At 44.4% G+C, this 23,313-nt stretch overlaps 1 protein-coding gene across 1 annotated transcript in view; it reads right to left on the bottom strand.

The window, feature by feature from the left end:
- Positions 1-23,313, bottom strand: part of ZBTB20 (zinc finger and BTB domain containing 20) — a 624,766-nt gene that overhangs the window by 220,051 nt on the left and 381,402 nt on the right. The window contains exon 6 of the mRNA XM_065407938.1: positions 6,436-6,528. The gene's annotated coding sequence lies outside the window, so the exon portion shown is untranslated. The remainder of the gene's footprint in view (positions 1-6,435; positions 6,529-23,313) is intronic.

The raw sequence follows: 23,313 nt of genomic DNA, 5'->3' as shown, positions 1-23,313 counted from the left end.
TATCTGTGTATTTTGCTTACCTGTTATGTTTTACACAAATGGAAACACTGGATATTATTTATTGGCCTGGCAGACAGAAAAAGCTATGCTTCAAACGTCACTCCAAGGTGTCACACACATCAACACTCTAATTATGTTTCAGGACTCCCTAAAGTAATCTCTAACTGTGCTTATGGGCTCTGCGGTCACCCTGACAAACTGGGACAATGTTGGCAATCTCAGGATAGGTGTTCAGTAGCAATCCTACTCAGGAGGAAATGCTATCATGCTACAAGTACAATTAATACTGCAATTCTGGGACCACACACAATCAAGAGATTTCAAGAAACAACAGCACTGACTACATAAGGCCATCACAGTCAGAGCCTGTCCGGTGTACAATTCTACACCATGGAATTACTGGGCCACAATCATCCCTGGTGTAACTTCATTGCAGTCAATGGATTTTACCCAATAGATGATTTTGTCCCATTGACTTATTTTTTTCCATTTAAAAATCTCTAAAGCTCCTCTTCCCCACCATCCCAAAGGAAGTACAAACTGCACTCAGAAATGACTCCAGAGACAGATGGGCAGTTGTTCCTCGAAATCATGACCACATTCTTATAGTGCAAAGCTCAACAATCTGCTCCACTCATCCCCCTTAGTGAACTGAGAAACAATATAGATGTTAGGTCAAGCTTGACAGCTGCTGGCATGTCCTCTGCCTTCCCACAGGCCTTCAAATGCTAGCAGGCAATAGCTGCAGTCCACAGAATATCTTGAACTATGGACTCTACCAAAGAAGGGAAAGATAAATTGTGATAACTCAGAAACTGCTTTAAAGTTCTGCCAAGAACATCAGAACCTTTCACCAATTTTAAAATTTAACTTAGGATGGTGGAGGGATGCAGGGGCGAGTGGAGAGCAAAAGGTTCTGAAATTCAATCTTGAAAAAATAAAATAACCCACCACCTCAAAACAGAACAGATATTTGTGTAGGGCCTAAAAAAATACTGTTATCTTGTCCTCTGAATCAACAGTAGAGAAAGGAAGAAAGAAAATCTTAATAAGGAAGCTTTCTTTTAAAATGTCATAGAATCATAGAAGATTAGGGTTGGAAGAGACCTCAGGAGGTCATCTAGTCATCATGTGACTGTTAAGCACCATTAGAAAAAGTGAGATCAGGGAGCAATCTGTCTTTACCACATTTAAAAGGGCGATGAGATGAGGCTGAGAAACTTCACACCAGCACAAAAAGGGTTAAAGAGAGTCCATGGGCCCAGCTAGCCCTGCCCCGCTATACCTGCAGCCAATGCCAGGCCTGGAGGGGCAAGAAAGCGAGAGAACCTGGCTCACTTAAGGGCTGACTGGTGAAGAGGCAGGAGACAGCTCTGCCCCTCTACATGAGGGGAGCATCACTAGGAGGCTGACAGCCAGGCTAGCCACCAGGGAGAAGCACAGAGTCCCTGATTGAGGGAGACTGCTGAGGAGACCAAGGAACACCCAGCAGTGAGTGAACTGTGTGACTGAACCACAGAGACATTATGGAGTTAAGACCCTGCAATATTACATCTGCTCCCACCAAGAGGGACATCAGGCTGGGGCTGGATGCCACAAAAAGTCCACCAGGGGGTGTCACTCAAGTCGAGCCACTACAGACTGTTTGGGTTACAGAGGCCAGGCCCCAAACTGAAGAAACAGAGGTAGGAAGTAGCCCAGGGCAGCGGACTTAGATTCTCTGCTGGGAGGATCCTGCCAGTGTTGCTTCACACAGGGCACTTGGCTCGGACCTGGAGAAGGAGGAGGGCCTGGGCCCCCTACTATTCCTCTTTAAGGAGTGAGGCGCTTCTGCCAGGGAAGCAAGTTGCCAGATGTCAGGTGCACCAATCACTAGGCCGCCCAGCCTTTTGAACACCCTATTACAGGCCACAAACCTGCTAGTGAAAGTCATTTTATTTTGAGCTTTCTTAGGGGTCTCTATAAACAATAGAAAATAAGAAAAAAAGAAACAAAACTGTCTGTACTTTTCATTGTCTATTTCTTTACGAAAATCAATAAAAAATTAACCACACATAGAACTGAAAACTACTAGACATCATCCTGTCCTTTCAGTTATGTTCCATGCACAAGGTCCCAATGGCTATCATCCTCCAGAGCATGTTTTGCAAACCATCTAACTAGTATATGACTGCCAAGGCATTTTCCAGGAATCCTTCTGAGGATGTATATTACAGTCCATGGTCACTGAATCAGGCCTGCTTGTTGAGCTCTGCCCAGCTCCATGATATGGATCATAGAGGCCCCAATATGGCACATCACTTACGCATGCGTTTAACTTTAAGCATGTGCTCAGGTGATTTCCTGAATCATAACCAGGATCGGCTTTACTGTTATCTTCCAAAGTATCTTTGCATTTTAAGTTCTGTTCAACACTTTTACCATACGTCTACACTACCCGCCGGATCGGCGTGTAGGGATCGATCTATCGGGGATCGATTTATCGTGTCTAGTGTAGACACAATAAATCGATCCCCGATCGCTCTGCCGTCGACTCCGGGGGAGCGGCGGCCGTCAATCCTGCACCGCGAGGACGCGAAGTAAGTGATTCTAAGTTGATCTAAGATACGTCAACTTCAGCTACGCTATTCTCGCAGCTGAAGTTGCGTATCTTAGATCGATTCCCCCCCCCCCCCCCCAAGTGTAGACCAGTCCTTTCATTTAGGAATTAAATTTCCTTACTTGTTACATATACTACTGTAGATATTTCAAAGTGAAGGAGTGCACAAGACCTAATTTACTTTTTCCCCATTTAAGCTGTTTATTTTCTGCCCTTCATTCACCTTGGAAAGAGGAACTAGATTAGCCAGTTTCTCTTTCCAGCCCTCACGCACAAGCACCATGTGGCAGCGCTACAGGGGAATGTTTAAATCCAAAGAAAAACTGTTTTCATTGTATTTTTAGAAAACCATGAAAACATTTATATTTATATATGTTTTGTAAATCCCTTTGCCCTTAAAAAAAACTCCCACACAAAACATATATTTTGGCCCTAAACTGCACAACATTTGCTCCAATTCTGATCCCATTCATATCAAAGGCAAAACTTCAGTTGACTTCAATAGGAACAGAAGCAGATCCGGTGCCCCTTTAATCCTTCAGAAGTTGGAGTGGGGCTTAGGGAGAAATGTTAAAATGTGACTCTCAGTTTCATCCATCAGAGGGGTAGCCGTGTTAGTCTGAATCTGTAAAAAGCAACAGAGGGTCCTGTGGCACCTTTAAGACTAACAGAAGTATTGGGAGCATAAGCTTTCATGGGTAAGAACCTCACTTCTTCAGATGCAAGTAACTTGCAAGTAACTTGCATCTGAAGAAGTGAGGTTCTTACCCACGAAAGCTTATGCTCCCAATACTTCTGTTAGTCTTAAAGGTGCCACAGGACCCTCTGTTGCTTTTTACAGTTTCATCCATGTAACCTCATTAAAGTCAGTGAAATTGCACAGGTATAAGATGGGAGAATTTGGCTCAAAACACATTACCACACAACCGCTACTGGAAAAAGGCTGTGAAGATTCACTGGCTTGAAAGAGTTAAACAATACCACTAATAGGAGCCCTGTAAGTGGGACAGTTTTGAATGGGGCAAATGAAATGATTGCAGCTCATGTTGGCACTGGCTTAGTTAAGGTTATGTCAGCATTTCCCTTAATAAACTCTCTTCTGGGGGGTTAATAATCATCCTTTCATGTTGCACCAAGCTGAAAACTGGCAAGTAGGCTGAGAATGGAGATACGATTTGATTCTTTTTCTACAAAGATATATTTCAACTGGATAAGCCATAAGAAAACAACCAAAAATGTAGAGCTAGTGCAATTTCAGAGGCTTTTTGTGCCAGCCAATTCTGAATTACAGTAATATTTCGCTCGTTGCATTTATAAATTTACATATTTTTATATTGGCAATAAAGACATTATGCAATCAAAATTATCTGAAAAATAAAGAAAACAGATGATCGCTGATAGATCACAGTTTACAAAAGAAAAGAACAGAGGAGCACATTAAATTTACCATAAACGAGGGGCTTCATACCACGACAGCAATTGCTAATATAATTCATTTGTCATATAAATTATGTCCATGGGGACGTCCCATAAAATTAATTAGGTCAGAGACAGAGGAAAAACAAATCAAAAATTTCTAAGAACTCCAGCAAATAAGAGGTTTTAGAACCAGCAGCATCCACAAGATCAGTCAAAAGTTCCTCCTCCTTGCCTTGTTCCCGGGAGGCTAACATTGAGAAATATCTCAGGCTCATCAACATGACATAAATTATATTGGTTGTCAGGAAGGTACACAGCAATTTTGAAATTTCAAATTTTGCAAGCAGCACAGTCTTTCAAGTGGACTACATTATAAACTGAATGGAAGAATTTCAGAAATGCAATTAATTAATAAACTAGGCGTTAATTTTGTGGAAGTGGTTGGTATGAGCAAAGTGACATCAGCAAAATAAAGCACATGTTGTATTCATCACACAACATGGAACAAAAAAACCGCTAAAACCCAACAATTTTAAAAATTAATCAATGGTGTAATTCCACTGAAGTCAAAACCACTGAATTTTGCCTATCCACAGACTTCAATGGAGTTAAAACATGACTGCCCCATGTATGTATCCCATACCACATTGGCTTATTTTAGTGACAAAACATGTTCTTACTATTTTTTACTCCTGTCAACACAGCAAGCATAGTCAGCGGCTGCCACATGACACACCCACAGAAGTTAACCGATAGGCCAAATGTTAGTCTGAACAGCAGGGCACAGGTTTTTGAAAGGAAGGTGCTTAGGAGAAAAATGGTGAAAGAATTGTTTGGGGATTGATTAGCTCAGAGACTCCCTGACATTAATAAGAGTTGTGCAGTTAAAACTCGACTGGGCACTTAAGAGAATTTAGAGGTTAGTTTTTAGAAATGTGACCATCAAAAACCCTAGTTCTGGACATCCCCAAACTTCAGTGGGCCTTATCACTCCTACCAGATCTAACCCTACCCACCCATCTGTGAACATCTGTGAAATCTGGATCTGAAGTATGTGGGATAGCCCATGTTAGAGTGCAGGCTATGAAGTCCTTCTGTCATAAAATATTTGTGATGGCAAACTTCATAAATGAATAGTGCACTTTTCAATGCATTTGAGTGTCTTGCCTCAGCCTTAGGGAGGCTTTGGAGGACAATAACCATATTAACTTGATTTTTCAGTCTGGAAAGCCCAGGATAGCCCAATCACTGTGCAGCTTCACTCTCATTGCCACATTGTTTCGCAACAGATTAGATATCCCACCAAGGATACGTATGGGATGGCTGCACAACACTGGACAATGCTTCAGACTCACAGGAAATACTCATCTCTCAAGCACAAAGCAATATGGATAAATATAAATACCATGAGCCAAATTATGCCCTTTCTCATGTCCTCCCATAAACCTCAGCAGAGGTGTAAGCAAGCACAGAATTTGATTCTATATATCAAGTTACCCATAATTTCTAGCGCTATTGCTCTTTGGGGGACCCACGTATAGGAACATGTATACTAAAAGGTGTAAGCACAAAAAAGGCTGAGCTAGCAATCTCTTAACTCAGAATTTGATTAGTTTTTGTAGATTTAGCTCAGAGCTTTAATGTAATTTAAATGCACTGTCGTCGTCTGCATTACATACATACCACACTGGGTAACTGGGTGTGTGCATGATGGTCTGAGAAAAGGATTTTGTTTTAATTTAATTTTGAATTGATATGGTGAATTCTAGTGCACCAGAAACTGAAGCACCAATAACACTAGTTGGAACTGGGCATTGTGCAGGCTGACACTATGCAAGATTCCATCATTCAGCTCTGCCAATGCACCTCAGTCCTGACCTGCAGCCTCCCCTGCTATTCAGCCCTGGGCTATTCATGCAGTTCTGCTAATGCATCTCAATCAATCCTGTTCTGCAGCACCCCTGGCTATTTCAGTCCTGTACTCGCCACACAGGTCTGCCAACAAAACTCAGTTTGTCCTACAACTCCCTATGCTATTTCAGAAATGGGCTTTCACTGAGACATGACTGACAATCATGCCAAATTGTGTGCACTGGTGATGTGAAGCAGACATACAATACACTAGTCAAAGGACTAGACTGAGACCAGAAAACTCTATTCCCTTCTGCCTTAACCTAAATATGAACCCAGGTTTTTTCAGGCAAAAGGCTACTGAATTAGCCTGTGTACCTGATGCATAGGTACAGACAGATACTGTAGGTACACAGATGTCAGGCATTCAACCGTTCCAACTGGATACAGTTAGGAATGTATTGCCAACGGCTTTTCTGGTGTGAATCAACAGGTGGCTTGGCACCAAGATGACTATTTCCTTGTGGTTTTCACCTCTGGTTTCAGGACAGAAAATGAGATGATACCTTTTCAATGCTGCATTTCAAGTCGGCTATATGGAAAGCAATTCCAGCCAATTCTCTCCCTCTTGCAACGTAGAGGAAAAGTGCCAGCCACTGCTGCTCTTGCCATCAATCCACAATGCAGGTGTTGGGAAAATGCAAAGAAAAGGGGGGAAAAAGAAGAAACAATAAAATACACAAATTGAGTTTTGCATACATGACAATCAGAATATATAATTACCACTTCTACAGAAAATAGCATAAAAAGGTAAAAGCACCAGAAAGAAAACAAAAATAAAAAAGTTGCTAGTCTGACAATCAAAGGTTTTCCTGAAACTGACAATTAGAGGGATAATTTCAAAAACAATTTATGCATGAACAACAACAACAAAAAATGAACCCAGACTTTATTTAATATGATAGGATACTTTTTTAAAAACACAATGTCTTGGGAAGTATACAGTAAACTTAAAGGGACACCTGTTAAAAGAATACACCTATTACAAGAATAGAGTTTGCAGTCACTAAACCAAAGTATACACAGAAACATTATACCCCCACCCCCAAAAGCGTGTGTGTGTGCATATGTGTGTTTTCTCAGAAAAAAAAAAGTCACAGTAGTTGAAAACAGGCTGGTACAAGACGTTAACCTGTTCTGAAGGCCATGAACTAAACCCTTCAATCAGAAGCCTCTTGAAATTTGGGAAGAATTTGGATTCAGATCCAAACTTTAACAGACTGAACTATATATAATTCCAGCTCCAAACCCCCTTCGTTTTTTGGAAAAGTCTGGATCTGAACTTTATAGCTTGCTCTCTGTCTCTGCCACCTCTTGTTGTGCATGTCTTATTTTCATAAGCCGAACACTAGTGACATCTACCTCTTCTATGACATGGCTGAGATTTTTAAAAGCTCTCAGCATTACTCTGCTCCAATTGAAGTCTGTGGTAAAACTCCCATTGACTTTAACGGGAACAGAATTTGGCTAATGCTGAGTACTTTTGAAAATCTCACCCCATACATGTATCTGATTACAACAATCTCCCAGGAACTGGTGTCTGTTACAGAGTGATACATGTAATGCAAAGCTAAGTTGCAAAATGAGCTTTTTGGAACCAAGGAAAAATATTTTATTTCAGAGATATTTTGGAAGAGATGATTGCCAGAGTGCAGCGTACTCCAAAAAAGAAATCAGGACTAGAAAAAGACTAATGTAAAATGTTTCCTCTGGTAGTTTTGAATGTTAATTTATATCACAGAATTCTGTAGTTGGACCCTTTTGAACAATGATTAGGAAAGAAAAGTCAGCTAAACCATGCCTTTCAGATCAAGGCTTTGAAAACGAAGCATGTCTCTCCTCTCTGGTGACAAAATGTAGTAGTAACGTGTACAAAATCAATATGGCCACCAACCAACATAATGGGGCCTTATTCTTCAGTCCACAAAGTGGGATCATAAAGAGCTGTGAGAAACTTTCCTTGACTGGCAATTATGGAAAATATGATCCTTTAGGAAGCTCCACACACTAGTGTACCTACAGAACATAGCCCTGCCTGATTAGGTCATACCAAAGCATCTGCACTAATAGTACTGAGGAGCCAAGTCAGGGAAGGTAGCATGCACAGGGCACTGGACTGATTGGCAGGCTGTATTCTTGGCTCTTACACTGACCTGCAGCTTGCTCTGGGGCAAGTCATTTCACCCCCTCTGTGCCTCTATTTCCCAGCCTGCCCTCTTGTTTATTTAGACTGTAAGTTCTCCAGGGCAGGAACTGTCTCTCACTATGTGTTTGTAAACTGCCTAACACACTGTGGCCCTGATCTTGGTTGGGGCCTTTAGGCATTACAATAATACAAGTAATAACAATAACAGTATATTTTCTCAGACAGCAGCCAATACCTGATGGTGAGAGGAAGGGAAAATACAACCCAATTGTGACAACACATTGCCAGTTGAATAGTATTATCCACAGGTTAAAAATACCTTCCTGTCATAAAATTAACCAGCCTTTTAAAAATCCAGCCACAGTATTTGATACCAACAGCTCCTGCATAAGCAAAATCCACTACATGCTGAGTGGTCAATAAGGGTGGCCTCATGATTTGTGTTCCAATTCACTAGAAGTGAGAGATCAGAAATGGGGGATCCCGTGATTCCACTGTTAGAGGGGAAGACATGGCCGGCCTATGAGTTGCTGTGGTTGCAAAGGAAAAGCAGCTCTTTGACTTACTTATGCTTAAAGCCAGTGTTGTTGAAAATATAGTTCCTTTAACTGTTTCTAAATAATTCATGCTATTAATTTAATATTGTGACTCCTTCTTAGTACTTGGCTCTGTGTACTAACACTGCATATACTGAAGAGTAATTGGAGATTCACAGTGTACTGAATGCCTCATACTCGGATTGCATCAAGAGCTGATATCCATATCCACGTGCCCACATATCTGAGGCACACAAACACGGTGTGCATGGAGGATATCAAGGAGTACTTTTGTACACAGCTCCGTATCTAGCGGAGTGCCACAGGGGTTGGTCCTGGTGCCCGATTTTGTTCAACATCTTCATTAATGATTTGGATGATGGGATGGATTGCACCCTCAGCAAGTTCTCGGATGACACTAAGCTGGGTGGAGAGGTAGATACGCTGGAGGGTAGGGACAAGGTCCAGAGTGACCTAAACAAAGGTGGAGGAGTGGGTCAAAAGAAATCTGATGAGGTTCAATAAGAACAAGTGCAGAGTCCTGCTACAGGCTGGGGACCAACTGGCTATGTGGCAGTTCTGCAGAAAAGGAACTAGGGATTACAGTGGACGAGAAGCTGGATACAAGTCAACAGTGTGCCCTTGTTGCCAAAAAGGCTAACGGCATATTGGGCTGCATTAGTAGGAGCATTGCCAGCAGATTGAGAGAAGTGATTATTCCCCTGTAATCGGCACTGGTGAGGCCACATCTGGAGTATTGCATCCAGTTTTGTCCCCCCCACCCCACTACAGAAGGGATGTGGACAAATTAGAGAGAGTCCAGCAGAGAGCAACAAAAATGATCAGGGGGCTGGGGCACATGACTTATGAGGAGAGGCTGAGGTAACTGAGCTTGTTTAGTCTGCAGAAGAGAAGAGTGAGGGGGGATTTAATAGCAGCCTTCAACTACCTGAAGGGGGGTTCCAAAGAGGACGGAGCTAAGCTGTTGTCAGTGGTGACAGATGAAGGTGCAATGGTCTCAAGTTGCAGTGGGGGAGGTCTAGGTTGGATATTAGGAAAAACTGTTTCACTAGGAGAGTGGAGAAGCACTGGAATGGGTTACCTAGGGAAGTGGTAGAATCTCCATCTTAGAGGTTTTTAAGGCCCGGCTTGACAAAGCCCTGGCTGGGATGATTTAGTTGGGGTTAGTCCTGCTTTGAGCAGGGGATTGGACTAGATGACCTCCTGAGGTCTCTTCCAACCCTAATCTATCTATGGCACATGGACACTTGTTTGGAGCATCTTTAAGAGCAGTAAAAGGAAGGCAAAGTTCTCTTCCCACTCATACCAACATTATCCTGCCACTGCTACTCCTTCTAATGTTTTCTGGCAAACTCCCAATTTTCAGTCTTACTGTTTGCTTGAGAGAAGCACTCAGAGGAGACTGTGGTTGTCTTGCTCTTGGAGCAAAAACACACCAACTTGTATCTCAAGATAATGGTTCAGGGGTAGATGGAGATTGAAGGAACAGGAATGATGGCTGTACAAGGGTATGCCTACACTGCAATGAGACCGACTCGGGGTCATGGGGCTCTAGCTAAGCGGCTGTTTAATTGTGATGTAGATGTTCGGGCTTGGGCTGCAGCCCAAGCTCTGGGACCCTTCCACCTCACAGGGTTCTAGAGCCCGGGCTTCACACTGAGCCCAAATGTCTACACCACAATTAACAGCCCCTTACCCCAAGCCCTGCAAACCCAAGTCAGCTGGCATGGGCCACTCATGGGTTTTTAATTGCAGCATAGATGTACCCAGAGGGTATGAGAGCTCCCTGCTGACTAATCCACATAGGTCATTGCTGTTGGCATAAGAGGAAGATGAGCACTATACCCAAGGCCAGCAGAAGGAAATGGATTAGGGTGTAATAAGTAAGCCCAGAACTACACAATTCAGGTTCCAATTTAGGCCAACCTTTTGTTGGGGCCAGCTGCAGGGAGTGCAAACACACATTCAGGTGCCCTAGGAATGGGGGCAACCACCACCAGTAACACAGCAGTTCCATGCAGTTCTCCAGCACGGCGAGTATAATGACAACATTTTCTTAACTCTGTCATTGGCTGTGAGAGCACAAGACCCTGCTTTACTGATCCTCTACCACTGCAGTGGCACTTCTTGCCTCAGAGATGTCAAGAGGTTTTATGGGAAACCACTTAGTGTTATGGTTTAATAGGCCTGTTTTCAACCACATGCCTGAAAGGCCTTTAGACATTCCTTCCACTAATTTGTTTATTTTAAAGAATAGCAAGTGCCGAGTGCATAGCATCCTGGTCTACACAGAGATGGGCATGAGCTGCTAAGTTTGAATCCAGAACCATATCTAAATTTCCCTAGAGCTTGGGATTGTTCCGATCCATAGTTTTGAACTGACCTGGCACAGAGATACAGGACAACAGAGAAATTCAGTATGAGATGTGAATCACCTCAATATTCAGGATGCTTGGTAGAGCTGAGTGAATAATCTGCAATAAATTAAATATTTGAGAAATTTTACATTTTTTTTCTACTTCACAGAATGGTCAGCAAAAAGATGGTGACATAGTCTGTCTGTTATACTAAATTATTTGGGATTTTCTTCAGTGAAGGAAGTCTGCAGATTGTTCAAATTGTGAATTGCAACTTGTGCTGCATTGGTGAGTCATGTGGTATTGGTTTGAGTCTCCGATTGGGTGATTTACAAAACCAACCAACCTCCTAAAAAAGCTAATTGAGAATTGCATAATGTATTGTTAAAATTAGCAGCACACACTAACTGACAGAGAATGAACTGCAAACGTATAATTCAAAATTCGTTTTTGGTGAATAGCTGGGCATTTGAATGAAAAGTGTTTTAACTACAAAAGCATGAGCATGCAAATCTTCATGGAAAGTGAACAAAGTCATATCAAAATTCCTTTTCAAATGTGAATGAATATCAACTAACTTCCCCCCTGCACACTATTGTGTCAATTCAAGTGTCTGGATCTGGATTTTGCTTCAGGACTCTAATTCCACCATTATCTGGGACCTAGCAAATTGTGCTGCACAGGCAGGACAGAAGAAACAGTGAGTAACAAGATAAGGTGAACACCCCCCTCCACAGATTTATCACAAGGGGGTTGGGGTGAGTAAGATAGAAGGAAAGGAGGGAGGAAGCCAATGGTTCAGAGTGGACTACTGCTTTGGTCAGAGATGTCAGAGTACACCAGAGGTAACAACAGGACAGAGAGAGACTTTCATAGAAGAGGAAATGGTTTGTAACCTTGTAACAGTCCACTATGCAGAAAGCTAGTCTTACTACATCAGAGAGGAGACGAGAGGGTTGGAGAGAATGTGGATGAGCCTCGTCTCCTACATTTTATTCATTGCTCCCTGCTTAACGGTCCATCTGCCTCTGGTCTACTGGGTCAAGGTTTGGCATTAGTGCTTTTTAAAATTATGATTTAAAAAATTGAACTGAGGGAAATGAATGCTGAAGAATTCTGCATATGCTAGAGAGTCTGTTTCTAATCTTCAAAGTCCTTAATTGGTTATACAGACTGACTATCCTAGAGGCTGCCCTCTCCATCTGCAATTCACTAAGACAGCTAAGCTCAAAGGGAGAAATTAATCTCATTACTGAAAAACCACACAAGGCCCAATCCACCTGAGCCCTTCATGTGGGGCTTGAGTAGAGCCAAGGGATTGTGCAGGCACTGAACACTGGAGCGAATTTCACCCAAAAGGAGCACTATGGCTGACGAATCCCCGGATGAAGTTCTTGGTAGTGAGTGTCAATGCAATCCGGGTAACAGTCTCTTCTCCTTTGCAGAAAGCATCAGAATGTGCACTAGCCGGAGCACATTCAGCGCATGATGCAAACCCCATCTTTTTGCACAAGTCTTCCCCAACAATGAAGGCTTAAGAATGTCCTGGTTTCATTTCTCATGGACAAATGTCGATGGGAAAAAATTAAGTAACAGTGATTGAAGCAAGGAAAGAGAAAAAAAAAAAAAAAGCTGTGATCGGCGGCATCTCTACCGCTGCTTCATTCTACGGCGGCGATTCGGTGGCATGTCCTTCGCTCTGAGAGGGAGTGACAGCCCTGCCGCCGAATTGCCGCCGAGTGGCCGGAGGTGCCGCCCCCCTCTTCATTGGCCGCCCCAGGCACCTGCTTGCTACGCTGGTGCCTGGAGCCGGCCCTGTCCCCTTCATAATGTCAGCAATACACAGCTAACTAGTCACTGTGATTTGGAACTGGAACTAGGGGAAATCTCAGTCAGGGTGGGAATGATCATGCAGGAAACCCTAAATCATTATTTTTGATGTGGAGCACTGGGAAATGCTACCACCAGAGATAAAGAGGAGTTTGAGCATCAGCAGTTTAGTCTCCTGGGAGAAACCTGTATTTGCTCACTTGCCTGCCTATTTTTTTGTGAGGGAGACAGAGTGGTAGGAGATGAGGAAGACATCTTTCCTGCGGCAGCAAGGAACGCTGAAAGTGTCTGCATTTCAAACTTTGCTAAGAATGTATCTTTTGTTCCTTCTCCTGCTTTGTTTCCCTTTAATGATAGCTTTGCTGTAAATCCCATTTGTGAGCAGCTCTGATAAATGCAAATTTTAACTTGTAAGCAATACTTTTCAAAATACTACTACATTTGAAAATGAAAATATAAGAGCCTGAGGCATAAGATCTTCCCCACTCTACTCAACTCTCCAGCGTACAGTACCACATGCTATTATTATTGTTGAATAGCATGTTGGGTTCTTGGCACTGTACACATCTACTGTACAGGGATATACAGCCTGTGCCCCAAGGAACTACCATACGAAGTGGGACAGAGCAAAGGGTATCGCACAAGAAATAGTTGCTGGAGGCAATTTGTCTGTGAAGCTCAGGACAGCAGAATGGCTCCTGGAACACTAGGGAAGTCCACAGAGGTGTTGAAGAAGGATGATGTCATAGTTGATCCCCTAATATACCCAACCATAATCTCTCTTTATCACTTTGTGCTCAGGCATTTCAAGTACTAAAATTCTGGTAGTGCTTCAGACGGAAAGGTTTCCTGTACTCTTTTCCACACGCCTTCACCCCACACAGTCAGAGTTTGGCTGTATAATTAATATAGGCATGCAACAGCGTTCAGTCACATACAACGGTGTGTAACCATCAAAGCAGTATGGCCTAGTGCCTAGGGCACTGGTCTGGGAGTCAGGAGACCTCAGTTCTGTTCCTGGCTCTGCTGTTTGCCCATGGGCAACATACTTCGTCTCTCTGTGCCTCTATTTGCCCTCCCATCCTGTGTCTGTCCTATCTTCTTAGACTGTAAGCTCTTCAGGACAGGGTCTTACTGTGTCTCTGTACAGTGCCTACCCCAACAGGACCACGATCTCAGCTTAAGCCTCTAGTGTCTACTGCAATACAAATAATCATCAATGGTGGTCCAATCTTAAAGTAGGGGCAATAGGTTAGTTTTGTATCTTTGACAATCATGGGAAAACCAATGGTCTTATTAATTTATTACAATAAAACTAAAATGTAAACTTGTTGTTTCTATCTCTTCAAGCCCAGTTTTAAAAGGTAGAAAACAAGTGGCCAGCATGGTCTTGTACGGTGGCACGGCAGATCCCAAGATACTCTCAGCACTATTGGGCCCCTGCTCCCAAGGACCAACCCCATTTGCCCTCCCAGCTAGAGAGAAGTACCTGAATTAAAAGAGGAAGAACTCCTTAACAGAATGCTAACAGGTGTATTCCCAATTCTCTGCACAGGGCATTAGCCAGGAAACCCTCATTAGTGTTAATGAGAAGCGCATGGCTAAATTGCAGCCCATTCAGTTACCAACATGAGCCTAAGGCATGTCTCTAAAGCACTACAGAAAGTCTGTGTGATTGAAGGAAAGAGGCCTCTTTGCACTTGTTTTGCAGTCCCCATGGATCTCAGGATCCCTATTTGTTTCAGGGGGGAAGTCCTTAGAACTGGATAGAAAATAAACAATACAAGAATAGAAAATGAAGCAACAACACGAACTCTTCACCTGCAACACATAGCATTGAGGGCTGGGCCAAGGGAATTTTCAGAGCATAAATGTCTGTCACTGGCAGTAAGTTTAGTCATGTTTTTAAAACAGTGCTGAAAATGTGCCCCATTACATGTTGAGATGAAGCTCCCTGGGTACAAAAGGATGGTTATTCTAAGCTCCTGTGTTATTTCTCAGAGACAATAAGGCAGAACAAAGCATATACTGAGAAAGAACAGTACAGACAATTCCTCTAACAACCCATATGCTGGACACTTCTACTGGCATAGGCCTGATCCTGCATACTTCACTCACCTAAAAGTTTCATTGAAGTTTTAAACCCACCCTGCTTGTATTTTCCTCTGGCTGCTACTCCATAATTGGCAAATGCATATTGCTGCTCTCAATAATAGGAGACACAACTCACCCTTCTGAATCTCCATTCCCCAGAGGCTGAGTCTCGACCCCAACCACCTGCTAGTGGACTGTTACAAGTTTACAAACCATGCTGATCACTGGCAATGTGATATCACATCCAGGGTTTTCATTCACAGTGAACAAACCTCTTAAGATGTGAGTTTCCCCCTCCCTCCCATGCTTAAGCTAAAAGAGCAATTATTATAATTCAAAATAAAGCTTTTTTCTGCTGGCTGTCTATACTTATTTGCGGCGGCTGCTGCTGCCTTACCAGTAGCACCACCCGTATCCAGAGAGCTCCTGAGCCTTTTTATTTTCCCTCTGCTGCTTGCCTGCCTGAAGCAGTGTTACCAGGTGGTTAATTACCTCTGCAGACCTATTCAAAAGCCTTCTAGGGTGTATCAGGATTGTTTTAGGCAAGTGAAAAAAAAATAAACAGGTTCAGGTGTTCTGGGGATAAAACAGGAAGTTGGGCTTACATGAAATTCTGGTTGGAGGAAGAAAATAGTACCTGGGTGGGTGTCTAGGAACAATGCTGAGGTGATGGGAGTAACATTTAGAAGTGGGTAGTTAGTTACTCCTGGTGCTGGCTCGCTCTCACAAGCTCATTACAGCAGAGTAACAGATTGTCATGTAGAGTCTTTCATAGCGTAACTGGAAGAGGATTGGAAGTTCAATGAAGGGTGTTTTGGGATGTTACTTGAGGGGTTGCAGAGGTTATGGATTCTAGTTATCACTGGAAGGAGTGATGTGATTTCAGGTTAGGGGGTACTGGCTGCTCTTATTGGAGGATGAACTGGGGTTATTAGAGGTGATTTGGGGGTATTGAAAAGGAGGTGAGTTCCAGGTGGCATGACTCATTCCCCTCCCACCCACCATCTGACCTTGAAGGGAAAACTGCAGTGAGAAGCCAAAGACACTCCAGCAGGTAGAGGCTGATGCAGCAAAGCAGAGGCATATGGTCAGGTAGAGAACTTTCTAGAGTGTTGACTGGACTTTCTCTGAATTGTATTGGTTGTTTGCTCTAATCCCTCCCCACAGTCTCTTCACTCCACAGCTGCTCCCTTACTATCTTCTCCCCCACCCCATTCTCCTCACCCACCCACCTTCCCTTTTTTCTCATTTAGCTGATTTCTTTTGAAGATCTCTTTTGAAGTACCCTTCAACAACAACAACTCCTAAAACAACAACTGTGGCACTAAAGTGAAGTTTGCTGCCATCATATAGTTCACTCCGCTTGTGTGTCATACCTCTCCCCCCACCCTGCGTCTGTCTGGTCTACTTAGATTGTAAAATCTTTGGTGCAAGGATTATCTCCTACTGTTTTTGTACAATGCTCAGCAAAATGGAGTTTCACTTTTGGTTGACCCTTAGGGTCATGTAAGAAACATGATTAATAATAACAGCTGTTGAAAGATCTTTGCCTGCTCATAGTGCACCAGCAAAGCAAAGGGGGTGGGGTGGGGTGAAGTGGAGAATAAATGCAATAGAATAGATGTTTATGAATCAGTTTGTTGTATTTCTCACCCATGCCAAAAATAAATTTAAAAATGATGGACCACATTCTGCTCCCCTGGTACTTCTCCACTATGTCAATAGGGTTACACAGGTGACTGGGAGCATTTGGCTTGAGCTTCAAATCCATTTTATGAAATGTGGGGGAGGCAAGGAGAGAGGAGGGGAAGGTGTGGATTCTGAACCTGCTCCTACGGGTTTGATTTTGAGGGTGATTCAAACTCAGAAATGGCCCATTTTCCAGTTCCAGTTTGGAGCTGGCTGAAATCTTGCTACAGCAGCAGTTCTCATGAGTTTTTTGTCCAAGATTTTCACTATTTGGAGCTGAACTCTCACAAGATTTTTGGCACCATGAAATCTAAATCCAAACTGTTTCCAATTCATCCAGCCCAGATTCCACTGTAAGCCTAATTTTGTTCTGAATCCAACAGTTTTGACCAGAGCTGGTTATAAATTTTCTGGAGCAACTTTTTTTTTTTTTTGGTTGGAAAATGCATTTGTTGAAACTGAAACTTTTTCATGGAAACATGCAGGTTTGAGGAAACTTTTTTTGAGACGGGTGCTCAAGTCCAGGATTGAATTTCTGGTTGAAAGCAGAAAATGAGAGATGGAGAGGACCCTGGCCCTGCTCTGCCTGACTGGGACCAAGGACAACTGAGGATGTGGGTCTCCCACATTCCAGATGAGGGCCCTGATTACTTGGCTATACAGTCAATCTCTCTCGTGTGGGAGTGGGTCCTCTTTACACCTATAATTAAATATTCACTGAGGAAACAGCAAGAGGATGACTCGATAATCTGGTGGTTAGGGCACTCACCTGGGATGCAGGAGACTAGGGTCTAAATCCCTGCTCTGATTCACTGAATACGGAATGAAAACAAATTCCAAAAACTCAAAATTTCTCTCAAAACAGAATTCTTGGTTTTGAGCCAGCCCTAGCCTCAACCCATTTCCACTGTCACATACAGCGTGCCATAACATCATCTTTGACCTCAGGTTTTACAATAGCCTCTTTGCGGGATACATATTTGTGTGTAAATATATGAGCTACATCAGACAAAGAAAGAGGAGAAGCCCGAAAGGAGGGGGGTGGGGAGGTAAGATACCTACCAAGCGGTTTGTCTCTAAAGTGTTGCCAGTCGTGAAAGGACTTGACGTGCTAATATCCGTTCATTCAGACTCTTAGAGACATGCTAAGAGCGTGACGGCTGGCAGGCGCTGCATTTAAGTGCTGTTACTGAGGCCCCCAAATATTGACAGAGTGCCAGAGTCTAAGAAACTATTGATGTATGCAGCCGGCCGCTGCTCCAGACACCTCTCAGACAGAGTCTTTAAATGTCACAGATTAATGAATTTTCATGAAATGGAGAGTGAGAAAAAGAATAATAAATAAAAAAAAATCCCACAGCATCCACATTAAAGCAACTTTTATCCCAACACAAAACTCTGTTCCAAAGGGTAGAAATCACTATTAGATGGTATAGGATTATTATAGTTAGAGAGGGTGTGGGAAGGAAAAACCCAAAGATCTATTAGATTGGTGTTTCTCAACCTTTTTGATACCAGGGACCAGCTTACTGCCTTCCTAAACGTGAGGAAGATCTCAGGGTCCAGCACTGGTCCACGGACCAATAGTTGAGAAACAGTGTATTAGATCATCCCATACATCCTTAATGCAAAGGCAGGATTTGAGATGATGATGGTTTTGCAAAACCACAACCAGGGATCATACAGATCTGGGTCTCCCTTTATCCAAACCTACTAAGGAGTAGGTTCAGTTAAACAGTTCCCATTTGGGGTGCAAAAGGGCTTAAACTGCAAAATCTGCATCTGGATTTCAGACAGCCCTAAGTTCAGGGCATTGTTAGAGAAAGTTTTGGTTGAAGCCCCTGTTTACTAAAAGTACTATGCTAGATCTTAACCAAGAAGCTGTATAAAGTTATCTGATGACATGAAATGTCATGTGATAACAAATATGCTGATTATTTTTCTTTCTGCATTTATACCAGTGAAGCTGAATACGAATGAAAGAATTTCAAACACCATTAAAATGTAATAATGCAAAATGCAGTCAGCACATAAATGACAACCCTATGCACGAGACATCATTTTAAAGAAGGGGAAAGTGAGAGGATAATACAGGCAAAGGTAAAAATGGGCCATTTATAACCAAACTACATTAAAAATACTGCTTTAATGAGCCCCTCTATGCACAGTACGTTGGAGTCACAGATCCACATGCTATTTGTTCCATTGTTTACAGAAGCACAGATGGTTAACTCCTGTCAGGCTGAATTGTCCTCATGTCCCCCCCCTACAAAAGTTTCCTTGTAGATTTCTATTGAATGTGGTGACACCTAGTGGGGTGTGGGAAGAGCTGTTCAGCTAAGGGCTAGCTTCTTCCCTCCCCCAACCGGTTTGCAGGGTCACTTGATAAGACTTGCACAAGAAATGAGGTGCTGCCCAGACCAGAATCACCAGGATTTAAAATGAGGTCCCGAGAAGCTCAGAGTGTATTTCCAAAGCAACTGAAGCTCTGTATTAAAAGCCACCCGTCTGTGAAGGGCAGTTTTCCCTCACTCTGGTGTGCTGTGTAACTAAAAGTAACTATATCATACACACTGCGGGTGGGGGGGTAGGCTTAGTCACATATGCTACAAGCTGGGTAGCTGGGTATAATTTACACACAGGCCCAGCAAGTGGACAGTATCCTAGACTGGAGAGTAGTCCCTTCTGTGAGGAGAGAGAGCAAGCAAGCTAGCAAGTAGCAATATATAAGCTTAATTAACACAACAAGACCCTATAGTTCTCCAGTTCCATTTTCAACTGTGGGAAAAGTTAACTCTCTGCCCAGAAGTATTAATGTCAACATCCTCTGTCTCTTGGCCACCTACAAGTTCATTTTAAGAAGAGGAAAATATGCAAATGAGATTTTGTTGTCACATCATCTTGTCAGTCAGGTTATTTGTGACTTAGGCCTGGTCTACACTAGGCGTTTATGTCGAATTTAGCGCCGTTACATCGAATTAACCCTGCACCCGTCCACACCACGAGGCTATTTAGTTCGACATAGAGGTCTCTTAAATTCGACTTCTGTACTCCTCCCCAACGAGGGGAGTAGCGCTAAATTCGACATGGCCATATCGAATTAGGCTTGGTATGGATGGAAATCGACGCTAATAGCTCCGGGAGCTATCCCACAGTGCACCACTCTGTTGACGCTCTGGACAGCAGTCCGAGCTCGGATGCTCTGACCAGCCACACAGGAAAAGCCCCGGGAAAATTTGAATTCCTTTTCCTGTCTGGGCAGTTTGAATCTCATTTCCTGTTTGGACATCGTGGCGAGCTCAGCAGCACTGGCAACGATGCAGAGCTCTCCAGCAGAGATGGCCGTGCAATCCCAGAATAGAAAGAGGGCCCCAGCATGGACTGATCGGGAAGTCTTGGATCTGATCGCTGTGTGGGGCGATGAGTCCGTGATTTCCGAGCTGCGCTCCAAAAGACGGAACGCAAAGATCTATGAGAAGATCTCTAAAGCCATGGCAGAGAGAGGATACAGCCGGGATGCAACGCAGTGCCGCGTGAAAATCAAGGAGCTGAGACAAGGCTACCAGAAGACCAAAGAGGCAAACGGACGCTCCGGATCCCAGCCCCACACATCCCGTTTCTACGAGGCACTGCATTCCATCCTAGGTGCGGCCGCCACCACTACCCCACCACTGACCGTGGACTCTGAGGATGGGATATTGTCCACGGCCAGTTCCTCGGACATGTTAGCGGACGGGGAAGATGAGGAAGGAGATGAGGAGGACGAGGCAGTCGACAGCGCTTACCAAGCTGATTTCCCCGACAGCCAGGAGCTCTTCATCACCCTTACAGAGATCCCCTACCAACCGTCCCCAGCATTTAACCCGGACACAGATTCAGGGGAAGGATCAAGCAGTAAGTGTTTTAAACATCTAAACTTTTATTTTTAACAGAACTGGAATATTAACGATAAGAACAATGTGTTTTTCATGATTTGTGTGCCCTAGGCGATTAACGTTTCAGTCCCAACTATTTAAAAAAAATCTAACAATGTCCGGTTGTGCATGATTCTGCTGCCCAAGCCGCTCCACTCTTTAGTCCCTGCCAGTGCAGCTATATTAAAATGCGGTCTATATGACCGGGGATAGAGCTGAAATCCTCCAGGGACATCTCGACGAAGCTCTCCTGGAGGTAATTTGAAAGCCTGTTCATCAGGTTCCTGGGGAGAGCGGCCTTATTGGGACCTCCGAAGTAGGAGACGTTTCCGCGCCAGGAGATCCTCAAGTACTCCGGGATCATAGCCTTGCACAGCATGGCGGCATAGGGCCCTGGTCTTTGCTGGCTTTCCCGAAGCATCCTTTCCTTATCGCTGTCCGAGATCCTCATTATTGTTATGTCGCTCATGATGACCTGCTTTGAATTAGGTAGGGGACTGTTAGTATTGGGACTGCTTGCCCGTTCCTTTACAGAACTGTAACCGTCGGTTTACAGCCACGCGGTGGAGGCGGGAGAGGGGCAGCATACAGGGATCTTTCCCTGGGACAGCCACGAGGGGGTGGGACAGGGGCAGAGTTCATGCTTGGCCGATTGCTGGCAGCAGAGACTGGCATTGCTTTCAATGTGAAAGGAGGCAAGTGGTACTACTAAAGTTTTAAGCAGCCACAAGTCTACGGCTTACCATGTCTGCCTGCTACAGAAATTCCGGTGTCCTGCCCCGCTTCCCAGATCGGCAGTGCAAGACCCCAGGCACTGAAGGCGAGGTCCGAAAATTCGACCTTGTCCTGAGTGCGCATGTGATAGGTGCAGTGCATGGTCTTGTTCACAGAGAAAGACTATGTTCTTTGTTCACAACTACATTTATCTTTCGGAGGAATTCACTACCTTTTTCTCATTCCCACAGCCACATCTGCGACTGTCTCCCAACCCAGCCTGGCATCACACTCCCAGAGGCTAGCACACATTAGGCGGAGGAAGAAGAAGACACGAGAGGACATGTTCTCAGAACTAATGGGCTGCTCCCGAGCCCAGGCAGCACAGCAGAACCAGTGGAGGGAGAATTTGTCCCAAATGCACCGGACACACATGGAACGTGAGGAGAGGTGGCGGCAGGAAGACCAGCAGGCGACTCAAACGCTGCTTGGACTTCTGAGGGAGCAAACGGACACGCTCCGGCGCCTTGTTGATGTTCTGCAGGAACGGAGGCAGGAGGACAGAGCCCCGCTGCAGTCTATCAGTAACCGCACTCCCCCGCCACCAAGTCCCATACCCCCCTCGCCCAAAGTCCAAAGAAGGAGGGGCGGCAGAGTCCGTGAAAACTCTCACTCCACCCCTGCAGACTGCTCAAGCACCAGAAGGCTGTCATTCCCCAAAATTTGAAAAGTCCTTTCCTGCCCGCCTCACCCAAGCCCCCGTCCAAGTTTCACCCCCCAGTTTCATGTGTGGTTGTTAATAAAAAATACGTTTCTGTTCATTACTGTTTCAATCATGTTCTTTTGGAAGAGAGTCTGTCTGAAGGGGGGGAAGGGGCTTGGTAATTGGACAGGACAGTCACCTTTAGCAGGGTATAGAGGCGGGGGCAGGTCCAGCAGCAGGGCACATACACAGTGCAGTGACTAGTTACCCTGGTCAGTCTGGGAGGTGGTTTTCATGTTCAGTGCATGGGGGGGGGGTTGCTCTGTGACTTTGTGGCAGGGGAGGGCAGTTACAGATCTTATGCAGCGGTCCTTGTCCTGGATCACAGAGCCACGCAGCAGGGGATCTGTAACCCTCCTCCCCCTGCCATAAAGTCACATAGCCCCCACATACACGCAGTCCCGCTCAGGAGGGCTGGCAGGCTCCGTTGAAACAACCAGTCCGCCACTGCGAATCCTGTCATTCCTGGAGTTTAGAAGGATCATTTGCATCAGTACACTACACCCGCTCCCCACCACAGTCTGCGTCCCAGGTTTAAAACATTCCCGCGAAAACAGTAATAAAGACAACGGTGTTCATTAAGAAAATAAAACTGATTTTATTTTTTTGGAAGGGGGTGAAGGGGGTATGTAACTGGAGAGGATAGTCAACATTAACTGGGTAAAGAAACGGGGGCAGGTTCAGCTTCTCTGTACAGAAACTTAAAAGTCACTGGTTACCCTGCTCACTGTGGAACCTAGCTTTCAAAGCCTCCCGGATGCACAGCGCGTCCCGCTGGGCTCTTCTAATCGCCCGGCTGTCTGGCTGGGCATAATCAGAAGCCAGGCTATTTGCCTCAACCTCCCACCCCGCCATAAAGGTCTCCCCCTTGCTCTCACAGAGATTGTGGAGCACACAGCAAGCTGCTATAACAATGGGGATATTGGTTTCGCTGAGATCACAGCGAGTCAGTAAGCTTCTCCATCTCCCCTTGAGACGGCCAAAAGCACACTCCACCACCATTCTGCACTTGCTCAGCCGGTAGTTGAACAGTTCTTTTTCAGTGTCCAGGGCGCCAGTATAGGGCTTCATGAGCCAGGGCATTAGCGGGTAGGCTGGGTCCCCAAGGATCACTGTAGGCATCTCCACATCCCCAAGAGTTATTTTGTGGTCCGGGAAGTAAATACCTTCCTGCAGCCGTCTAAACAGACCAGAGTTCCTGAAGACGCAAGCGTCATGAACCTTGCCCGGCCATCCGACGTTGATGTTTGTAAAACGTCCCCGATGGTCCACCAGTGCTTGCAGCACCATTGAAAAGTAGCCCTTTCTGTTAATGTACTG

The sequence above is a fragment of the Emys orbicularis genome, chromosome 1, assembly GCF_028017835.1.
Source record: "Emys orbicularis isolate rEmyOrb1 chromosome 1, rEmyOrb1.hap1, whole genome shotgun sequence".
NCBI classification, from domain to species: Eukaryota; Metazoa; Chordata; order Testudines; family Emydidae; genus Emys; species Emys orbicularis.
This window is presented reverse-complemented; position numbering and strand designations above follow the sequence as displayed.